This window comes from Folsomia candida, unplaced genomic scaffold (genome assembly GCF_002217175.1).
Source record: "Folsomia candida strain VU population unplaced genomic scaffold, ASM221717v1 Fcan01_Sc022, whole genome shotgun sequence".
Classification (NCBI taxonomy): Eukaryota; Metazoa; Arthropoda; class Collembola; order Entomobryomorpha; family Isotomidae; genus Folsomia; species Folsomia candida.
The window spans coordinates 1,234,220-1,245,593 of record NW_019091214.1 but is presented as its reverse complement, the minus strand read 5'-3'; the positions used below and the strand labels follow the sequence as shown (position 1 = coordinate 1,245,593).

At 31.1% G+C, this 11,374-nt stretch overlaps 1 long non-coding RNA gene across 1 annotated transcript; it reads left to right on the top strand.

Moving 5' to 3' along the window:
- Positions 1 to 1,597: 1,597 nt before the first annotated feature.
- Positions 1,598 to 2,909, top strand: LOC110858781. Its single transcript, XR_004836880.1, has 2 exons — positions 1,598 to 2,195; positions 2,287 to 2,909. It is a non-coding gene; the product is annotated as an uncharacterized LOC110858781 (long non-coding RNA).
- The last annotated feature ends 8,465 nt before the right edge of the window (positions 2,910 to 11,374 follow it).

Below are 11,374 nucleotides of genomic sequence, written 5' to 3'. Positions count from 1 at the left end.
TATTAATTTCACACACAAGAAATTGTTGACCAAAGGATTTTGAGCGTCACGGGCAATAAAATTTTATGAGGTGGATCAAATCTCTTCTCTTTTTTGGTTTAGGTAGTAGCAGCGTCACGGAGAATTCGATGATGGCAAAAGTGGGTTCTCTTTCATTCCATTTATTATGCAGTCTTGTTCATGTTTCTCTTCTTTTACAATGGGCTAATTCACGGCAAGATTTGTAATTTTGTGGGAGTGTTTTAGGGATTTTTAAAAATAGAAATTTGGCAGTTTTTCGATTTTATTTTGTACAAATTTAAGCAAAAAGACATACTGTTTAGGATTTACAGATTTTGACGCGATTCGTATAAGGGGCGAGTTTACGCAAGATTTGTAATTTTGTGAGAAATATGTTCGCTTTTTAAGTAAAAAATGCAAAAAATGTGATATTTCTTCATTAAAAAAACTAAACTAAAAAAATAAATTTACAAGATCTTCAAACTTAACAATTACGTATAAACTAACTGATATTTAAACATTATATGAATTAAAGTTACATATTTCAAAGATAAATTTTTTTGAAATTTAAAATTTTTTGAATATTTCTTAATTAATAATATCAAATTTTACTGGTTTTTACGCCGGGAACTAGGTAGTTAACAAATACCGATTCTTAAAATAAAAAAGATTGCTCAAAACAAAATTCCACAATACACAAAATGGAAATATACGACCTTTGTAAGCCTTTTTTAACTTCAAGACTTATTAATATTAATACGACCTCAAGCTTTTGCTAAATATGAAATTTGAACAATAATTTATGCACAGCGTCATCACGAAGGGCTTGGCAATATTGTGAAATCACTAAGTTCCGTAAACTTACAAAATTATATGCATATTTCGAAGGAAAATTGGCTCTTTCATTTTGGATAAATTTGCAAAATTATTTTTTACAAATTTACCAAGGACTGAGTGAAATTCCTCCGCGTAGAATTTTTAAATTCATGTTAGGAATTTTTGGTAATTTACGAGACTTACAATTAGCGAAATGTTTTTTAATCCTTAAATTGTTCAAACTTACAAACTTTAACAAACTTGTACTCATATTCCAAAGGAAAATTAGCTTAGAAATCTTGTAAGCTTGCTCAAATCAAGGGCATCTCTTTATTTTGTAAAATTTTGCAAGATTACTTTACAAAATTTACCCATTTTACAAAGTTTCCAAGTACTGCGTGAATTTTCCACACCCTTCATCACATCTTTTCTGTACAATCCCCCCCTCATTTTCGCCAAGTGACATTTCTCTCTGTTTTTTTCTGGGAGGAAGGAAAACGATCCACGCAATTCACGCTGCCTTTTGTAACTTTGTTAAATCCGTAAAACCCTTAAACTTACAAACTTTTACAAATATTTTTTATGAAAATTAGCTCGCAAATTTTTGCACACTTACTCAGATCAAGGGCATTCCTTTAATTTGTAAAAGTTTACAAAATCATTTAAAAATTTACCCATTTTACAAAGTTACCAAATGCGTCACTATACAATAGGAATATTTTTTGTGAGTTACAATTAGCGAAATATTTGATTAAAAATCAGTAAAATCTATAAACTTATAAACTTTAAAAAAAAATTGCAAACATTTCTCAGGAAAATTAGCTCGCCAATTTTTGTAAACTTACTCAGATCAAAAACGTCTCTTTATTCTGTAAAAGTTTGTACAGCCATTTTGCAAAGTTACCAAAACCTACATGAATTTTCCAAACCCTGCATCACATCTTTCTGCACAATCCCCCTATCATTTTCGCCAAGTGACATTTGTCTCTCTGTTTTTTTCTGGGAGGAAGGAAAACGATCCTGTTTGTTTGATGATCTCTGGCGATGATGAGAGTGTTGTCACAGCTGGTGCCACAAAGAGTGAAAGAAAAACGTCCACCTTTTCATCCCGATGGAGACAGGGACGCATAATTGCGTAAGAAGAATGGATCCGACATGGGCAATAAATAGGGAAGAAAAAGGGTCGCGTGTTACACCGCGTCAAATAAATTATTACATTTCAAGCACTAATTCAATTGAATTTCCCATAAAAATGTCAAGAATGAAATGAATGGGTCATTCATTTCGTTGGAGGAGAGATGGGAAAATTAAGAATTTTCTTAGGTACCAGAGATGTCCGAAATATTTTGAAATTGGCGGGTGAAGAAATTTAAATGTTTGTAAGTGAGCAAATTGTGTAATTTTTGTTGTGCTTTATAGAAGTCTGGGAAAGGCAAGAAAGTTGAAAGTCAAATTTTTTGGTTTTTTCAGATTTTGACAAATTGAAATTGGAAATATTTTTTTTTACTTCTTAACACAAAAAAATATACAAATGTTTGGAATAATATTGTAATTGTTTAGGAGAGTTGTCCGAAATATTTTGAAATTGGCGGGTGTAGAAAGTTAAATGTTGGAAAAAAGATGAAATTATGCAATTTTTGTCTGGAAAAGTAAGAAAGTGGAGACAATTCATTTGCACGATTGAATTATCACAAATTGGAATTGAAAAAAAATATTTTTTTAAATTTGTTAAGTTACAAAATAAATATTTGAAAGATGTAATTGGAAATTTAAACGTCGAAAAATAAAATTTTTGTGGTTGGCTTAATCAAACTAACAATAATGTTACATGAGTATCTTATTAAATTCACTAAATAACGTTTATTTGTAAAGTCTTCAATATTTGGGAAAAGTTACCAAATTTGACAAATATTTAATAATAAGGAAAATTAGCTCACAAATTTTTGTAAGTTTAGTAAGATCAATGCCATCTCTTTATTTTGTAAACGTTTGTACCTACAAAATTTACAAATTTTAAGTATAAAGTTACAAATGACTGTGTAAATTTCATCGTTGAACGCAAACTCAAATAAATCAATACCAACGTCTGTTCAGTTTTTGATCAATGCGATCCTTAATATTTTTCAATCAAGTTACATATTTACAAAGTTTACAAAATTATCCGCGTGAAACGAGCCTTCTTCAATTTCATTTCATTTTATTTCCCTGCCCATAAAATACTGCCCTCCACCCGAAAACAAGGGGCAAATATATTTACGAGGACAGGATAAAAAGAATGAAAAAAGATAGCGATAATAAATAAATGGAGGGTTTTTTAAAACTTCTTTTTTTTTAAAAGAACACTTCACACTTTAGAATTTGAGGGGATGAACGCATGAAAAATGTGGAGGATCACACATGGCGTAAAAATGCTAGTTTTTCATCCCCTTTGATATGGATGATGTCTTAAAAACGGGAAAATAAAGTATCAAATTCACTCTCTCTCTCACTTTTGGTGAGAGAAAAAGGTTGACATGGAATGAAATCGGATCCTGTTTTCTGTGTCAGATGGAAAATAAAAATTATGCGAGAGGGTCGGACAAGGAGGATGGGATAGATTTTTTTGGGGTAGGAAGGGATCGTTTCTGGGGGTAAATTTCTGTATTTAAAGTTTTTTGTGGATAATTTTGGTGGGAAAAGTTTTGTAAATTTTGTAAATTTTAAAAAGGGTCGGGCAAGGAGGAAGCGATAGATTATTTGGTAGGAGGGATCGTTTATGGAGAATAAATTTCTATATTTCAACCTTTTTACGAATAATTTTGGTGGTAAAATTTTTGCAAATTTTCGCAAATTTAAAAATAATGTAATGTCAAATTTAGACGTTGATTTGTTGAATTTATTATATTTAATTAGGATTTGATCAGGGAGATAATGGGGTGTTGAACAATTTTCAGAGTAATTTGATGTATTATATAGAGGGGTAAAAAGGTTCGTTTTTGGGGACATATTTATGTATTCCATTTTTGTGTAAATAATTTGGTATCAAAATTTTATGTCACTCCTTCAAATTTGAAAATGTACAATTTAGACGCTGATGTGTTGAATTTATTATATTTGATGAAATAATACTGATTAAGTAGATGATTTAATCTGGTCAATTTTCAGGACAATTTGATATATTTTGTGTGTAGTAGGGGTGGATTGGTGTGGGGGGGGGGGTAAATTTACGTATTTAAATTTTTTGTACATAACTCTTGCGTCCAAATGTTGTGCAATTTTTTTAAAATTACAATTTAGACGTCGACGTATCGAATTTATTATATTTGATAAGGTAAAATTAATTCAATAGATTAATTCCATAGATTTGCTATATTTTTTGTGTGAGGGGTCCTTTCTGGGTGGTAAATTTATTTATTTTAGTTTTTTATAAATAATTTTTGTGACCAGTGTTTGTGCAATTTTTTCGCATTTACAAATGTGCACATTACAGGTCGATGTTTAAATTTATTGTATTAAATGAAATAAAAGTGAGTAAGTAGGTGGATTCTATCCCTTTGTGGTCGGGACGATTTGATGAATTTTTTTAATATGAGGGGCCGTTTCCCCGGAAGATATTCATTTATTTCAATTTTTCATAAAGAATTTTTGTGCCCGAAGTTTAAAATTTAAAAAAAAATGTGTACATGACACGTCGATGGTATGAATTTATTATACTTAATTAAGTAAAGCTGATTGGGTAGATACATATGCGCTGTTCATGGGCAATTTGGTAGTTTTTTTGTAGGAGGGCTCATTTCTTAGGGTAAACTTATTTATTTATTGAATTTTTTATAAGCAAATTTTTGTAAAATTTTGTGCAATTTTTTTTTATTTTTTAAAAAATTTAAACATGTCCACATCACACGTCGGTAATTTATTATTTTTATAAAGTAGACTCAATAAAGTACTTAGATATTTAGACACCTTTGCATGTATTAGGACAATTCGGTATATTCTTTGTAAAAACGGCGATTCTGGAAGAAAATTCATTTACTTATTTTAATTTTTAAAAACGATTTGTGTACCCGAAGCTTACAATTTTTTTAAAATGTGCATTTTACACGTCGATGGTTTTAATTTATTATATTTAATCAAGTAAAACTCATTGGGCAGATGCTTATGCTACGTTCTCCGAACAATTTAATATTTTTTTGTAGGAGGGGTCATTTCTGAGGGTTAAATTTATTTATTTCAATCTTTTATAAATAAGTTTTGTCCAAATTTTAAAATTTTAAAAATGTGCAAATTATACGTCGATATCCTTAATTTTTTGTATTTAATAAAGTAAAATGAATTATATAGATCACTCCTCCGTTTTTTTCGGCCGATTGGGCATATTTTTTTATACAAGGGGCCATCTCTGGGGGTAAGTTTGTTTATTTCAATTTTTATAAAGAATTAGTGTGCGCAAAATATGTGTATTTTTTCTTTAGAAATGTTACACAAATTACGCATCGATGTTTTTAATTTATTATATTTAATGAAGCAAAATTGATTGCGTGCATGGATACATCTGCCCTATTTTTAGAAGGATTTTGTATATTGTTTTTGTAGGAAGGGTTGTTTTAAGGGTGAAATTTATGTATTTCACGTTTTTATAAATAATTTGTGTGTCCAAATTAAAAAAAGTGAGAAGATGTGCACATTACTACACGTCAATGGATTGTATTTAATAAAATAAAACTGATTAGTAGATGTATGTGTATTTGGACGGTTTGACACATTGGCCATTTTTGAGGACAATTATTATGAAATTATTCTTTCTCCAAATTTTCGTAAACTTTGTAACTTTACAATTGTCAGCAGGAATTATGCGCATAAAATCCCTGTGGAAAAAGGGCTTTGAAATAGTAACTCAATTCATGCACTCCTTGGTAACTTTGTAAAATCTTGTAAAATTATTTTACGCCTTCTTACAAAATAAAGAGACACCCTTGATCTGAGCAAGTCTACAAAAATTTGTGGGTTAATTTTCCTCAGAAATATTCACAAAATTTTGTAACTTTATAAATTTACAGATTTTACAAAGTTACCAATGACTCCTTGAATCGCCTCGTTGACATCCTTCCCGCAGGGCCTCGAGTGTTTATAACGAGCTGGGCCTTTTTATCCTGTCGGGTCTGTTAAGTGAGGGACCGAATGGTCATAAATTATGCCCGAGCTGTCAGAAATGGCCACGAAATGTCATCGAAATCTGTTCCCCTTTATTCTCGGGGCCATTCATCACTCCAGAATTGTGCCCTTGTCCGGGAGGGAAATTATCACCTAGAGCCCAGACCCGTTCAAATTAACCGCTTGCCCCTTTATTTATTTGCCACTCTGTCAAACCAAATCCCTGTCCAGATTGTTACGTAACTGTTTTCAGGTTAAACAAATATTGAGGCACCCAGGGCTTGGTAACTTTGTAAAATCTATGCACTCTTAAAAACCACGTGTTAATCGTCACTGGATGGAGTGCATGTGTGACTTCACCGATAATTGGCGTAGTCACGATAACGTCTTATTTCGCATTAGCAAACTTGCGAAGATCAAAACATTTGTGTCGTGAGGGGATTTGCAAAATATGATTTCGCAAATTTCGACATAATCTACTAAAAACACCAATTTTGACGTTGTTTTCATGGATTTCTGCAAGTTCTGAAATTCCGTGTCTGATGGATTCAGTTATAGAGGTTGTTTTAAGGCATATAAAGTACTGGAAATTCAAGTTATGGAATTTCAATATATTTAGTTATGTGATTTCAATTAAAAGTCTGGTCCATTAAATGAGACCCGTTCTCTTACTGGTGATGGTGAGAATGAGTTTGCGAAATAAGCTTGCGAAATAAGAACATGCCCAATTATAAATTTGCGAAAAAAATCCCATGGGTTTCTAGCAAAATTGCATAACTAGGAAACCAATAATGCGAAATAATTACTTGAAGAAATATAAAACTATTTAGATAACATTTACAGAGTGGCTATTTTTGCACTTTAATTCAATGGGGTGCTGTTCAAATTTCGAAATTCATTTTTGTCAAAATTGTTGAATTTTTATTAAATAAAATTTTTATGTCCAAAATTTTTGAAAGAAGTTTCCTTATCAAATTTTAAAATTAATTTAATTTCCCATTTCAAATCCAGGTATATAATTGGATTTTTTCAGCTAGAGAATATTGTTCCGAGCACAAATCCATTCAAATTTTACGGTAAAGGGAAGGATTAAGAACAAATTTTATTTAGCAAAGTGTTGCAAATATTTTTTTCCTATTGCAAATTAATTTACTTATTTCTTATAATATTTCTGCAAAATTGCATAACTAGGAAACCAATAATCCAAAATAATGAAGTTTAAAAGTGCAAACACTCATAAGGTTTGATGTGCGCGAACCATTAATTTTTGCAGTATACTTCAATGTGTAGCGATTTAAATTTCGAAATGCATTTTTAACTTGTTATTTTTTTTTAAATTCTTGCAATTTTGCAAAATTAAATTTTTTTCTTAAAATTTCCCTCCCAAATTTTAAAATAAATTTCCCATTTAAAAAAGTGCATAAAAAATTGCCACCCTTTTGTGTCGATGCTTATAAAACAAATGGAGTCTCGCCAATTAAAGTAAAACTTTATAATCTCGCCTCCACATCGCCTTTTAACTCTTTGACTTGGTTCCAACTCGACAAAACAGAGACATAAATCCATCAATTTAATTAACTTTCCAATTAATAGGACCACTTTTGCTACTGAATTGAATACGTAACTCGCAAGTGGAGCCGTGCAGGCGAGATGTGGTTGAATTTTGAGCCGTGTTATTAACGAACAAATGGATAAAGTGAAGGTAGTTAATGGGATCGATTCCGTCCGTCCGTCTGTCAGCACGATAACTTTGGAACGGATAATTTTTTTTAGTTCCGCTTTAGTGTATCGATATCTAGTTTTAAAGTTAAGAGGGAAATCGTTAAATGACCTTGTAGGTCAAAAGGTCACGACACCATTGTGATGCTGTAGAAATTTTTGTTTTGGACGGTTTCAGACATAGTTTGGGGCAAGAATTTCAGAATTTCCATCATTTCGACCTAGTGACCGTGTGAATGAGGTAAAAGGTCATAAAATGTCGAATTTTGTGTTTTAACAATTTTAGACGTAGTTTGAAGCGGGGATTTCAAAAATCACATTCATTTCGACCTGTATTGACCTGGTGACCGTATAAACGAGGTGAAAGGTCAAAAATTCCCTTCGTTTCCGCGAGTTTATTATATCTGTTGCAAAAGTTTATATATAATAAATATTTTTGACCCATGTGCTTTCTGCGAAACTCCCCTTTTTGCACGTGCATAATAATGAAGAGCAATTTATTATCGTTGGATGGATAACGTATAATTACTCCGAGAGCCACCAAAAATTATATATTATTTACGCTTTTATGTGTAGCAGTGACTAATTAGCATTTAATGCAAATTGTGCTAAAATATGTATGGTGAACGATAAAATATTTGAAAGGAGAAGAATAATGCAACAAAGTTTGTATTGCTTCTTTTTTTGGGCGAGCTCATGTCAAAATTTGGGGGTAAAAATGAGAAGAAAATTTGTATTTAGCTTGTTTTTTTAGGTGAGGAAATTTAAATTGGTGGCAAATTATGAGAGAATTACGGAAATTTTGTAAAATTTCGGGGTACGATTTTAAATTTTTGTTACAGAGACAAATAATATTTTATTTTACAGGTTTTAGAAAAATTTGAAATTTGTATTTTTCAAAATTGGAAACTTTGCAAAATTTTGGAGTGAGAAACCTTTACAATTTATGTTCCCAAATTTCCACTTAAGTACTTAGGCGAAATGTTAACATGTCTCACCCCGATTGCCAAATGGTGCTCTCGTTAATTAGCATAATTGATGGATTACATATTTACGACTTAGCATAAAAAACTAGTATGTAAAACATTTATCAGCTTCTGTGCATTGTTCTTAGTGAGTCATTTCTTCAGGTGCAGCTTGACCACATTAAAAACAGGAGCCGTGTAACTTTTTGTAAGAAGTTAATAAGATGAGGATCAAATTTATGTATATGTGTAACTTGATAAATTTTGGCTCCAATTTTACCCCCACGAATTATCTATCTTCAAAATTTTGAAATTAAATAATCCCACAATTTTTATCCAAAAATGTCAACTTATTCAAAATCTGATACTTTACTTAATTAGTATAATTGATGGATTACACGAATTATACATATCAACAAAAAACCAAACATTGTTCTTCATTTTATCGCAGCTACTGCACATTTTTTACAAAGTTAATGAAGCCTAGCACTTAAAGATATTCATTTCGTAGTAAATAGGTGCAGCTTGCCTTCGCCCATTAAGAACAGGAGCTGCCAATCTGTCTAACTTTTCCAAGATCAGAATCAGGATCAAATTTATTCGTAATTTTGTAAATTTTCGTCCAAATTTTACCAAATCATACTCTCACCAATTACGTATCAAACTCTGCAAAATTTTGGAAATAAGCGATTTATAGCCCGAACTGTCAACTTATCCAAAATCTGCCAAATGTCGTTCCACTTAATTATCGAAATTGATAGATTACACGAATTATATCGACAAAAAACCTTACATTGTTCTCCATTTTATCGCAGCTACTGCACATTTTTTCCAAAGTTAATGAAGCCAAGTAGTTAAACATATTCATTTCTTGGTAGTAAATACGAGGTGCAGCTTGCCATTAAGCACAGGAGCTGGCAGACCCCATGTAAAGTTAAGATGGGGATCAGTGAAGTTGCAGATTTATGCGTCTCCCATCCATCGGAGGGCAATATGTAATCGTTAAACTTGTTTAATGAAAGGTTCTCGACTTGACATGCCAGCCCGGTTTTATTTTATGGGTGGGGGGACCATTTAACGGCCTCCGTGTGTATACACCAGACCCTCCCTCACTCAATAAAACACTGTAAAAATCTATACTCTGCAATTAACGGGGGGACGAACAGGGAGGAAGTGAGAAGGAAATTTTGGAAATTTGTAAAATTTGGAGGCATGTTTTTAAAATTTAAGAAAAACACTAACATGAATTTATCTAAATAGGTTATGAATTTTGGTTTGAGGTATTTTATTAAGATTAAATTTGTAAACTTCGTAAATTTATTTTTGAGTTCGTAAAATTAGGAAAATAGGTTTGAGGAAATTTGGGAATTTTGTAAAATTTCGAGGCATGCTTTTAAAATTTAGGAAATATATAAATAAATAAAAATTTATAATTAGGTTTTAGGTTTTGGGTTTCGGGTTTCGGGTTTCGGGTTTCGGGTTTCGGGTTTCGGGTTTCGGGTTTCGGGTTTCGGGTTTCGGGTTATAGATATTTTAATACATTAATTTTGTAAACTTTGTAAAGTTACTTTTGAGTTGGTAAAATTGGAAAACAAGACTTGAGGAAATTTTAGACTTTGTAAAATTTTGAGGTATGATTTTAAAATTTAAGAAAACATACGAGCAGGAATTTATTTTATGTAGGTTTTGTACTATTTAGGGTAATTTTATAGATTAAATTTGTAACCTTTGTAAATTTATTTATGAGTTGGTAAATATTAGAGTGCATGATTTTTGCGTTTTTAATTTGATAAAATTGGGAAAAGATTTTATGAAATTTTGTATTTTTGTAAAATTTCGGGGCATGATTTAAAAAATACTAACATTACTTATTTCATATATATTTAAAGATTGTGTTTATCCGCTGCATAATTTGTAAAGTTTATTTTTAAGTTGGTACTAAAATATTTGACAAATTTACTTAGATTTTTGCATAAAATTAGTAAATTCATACAAATTTCCACAAATTTGCAAAGATTGTGTAATAAATAAATTGCCACTATATATATGTTGTGTACCATAAGATTTTTCCAGTTTTCGAAAATTCAAGTGAATTATTGAAACACGAAATTTTTGGAAAAAATAATTAAGTTTCCCCAGAAATGTTACACTTTTGTGGATGGTGTCTGTTTTTAAATGAGTCATAAATCTAGGCTTTGATGTAAAATAGGTAAAATTAGGAAATTTTTAAAAATTTCAACAAATTAACAAAAATTCAAAAACAAAAAAAGCGTAAAGTTATTTTTTATGTATAAATTTTATACCGAAAATTCTAGCGAATTATTGAGCGTACTCACGTCAACCTTCGCATATCTCGCATATCTCGCAAATTGAGCATAGCAACATAACTTCCGAAGTTTTGCGAGATATGCGAGATTTCGCAAAAACTTTGCTGGAAAACCATGGGATTTTTGTTCGCAAATTTACCCAGCAATCGAGCATGTCCTTATTTCGCAAAATTATTTCGCAAAGTAATTCTGCAAGAGAAATTACAGAAATCCATGGAAACAATACCAAAATAGGTGTTTTTCAGTAGATTTGCGAGATAAGAGAGTTTTGCGAAGTCATATTTTGCTAATCCCCTCACGACAGAAATATTTTGATCTTCGCAAGTTTGCTAAATGAGTTGCGATGCGAAATAAGAAGTTGTCGTGAGTACGCCCATTGAAACACAAAATTTTTCTAAAAATTTAAGTTTCCCAGAA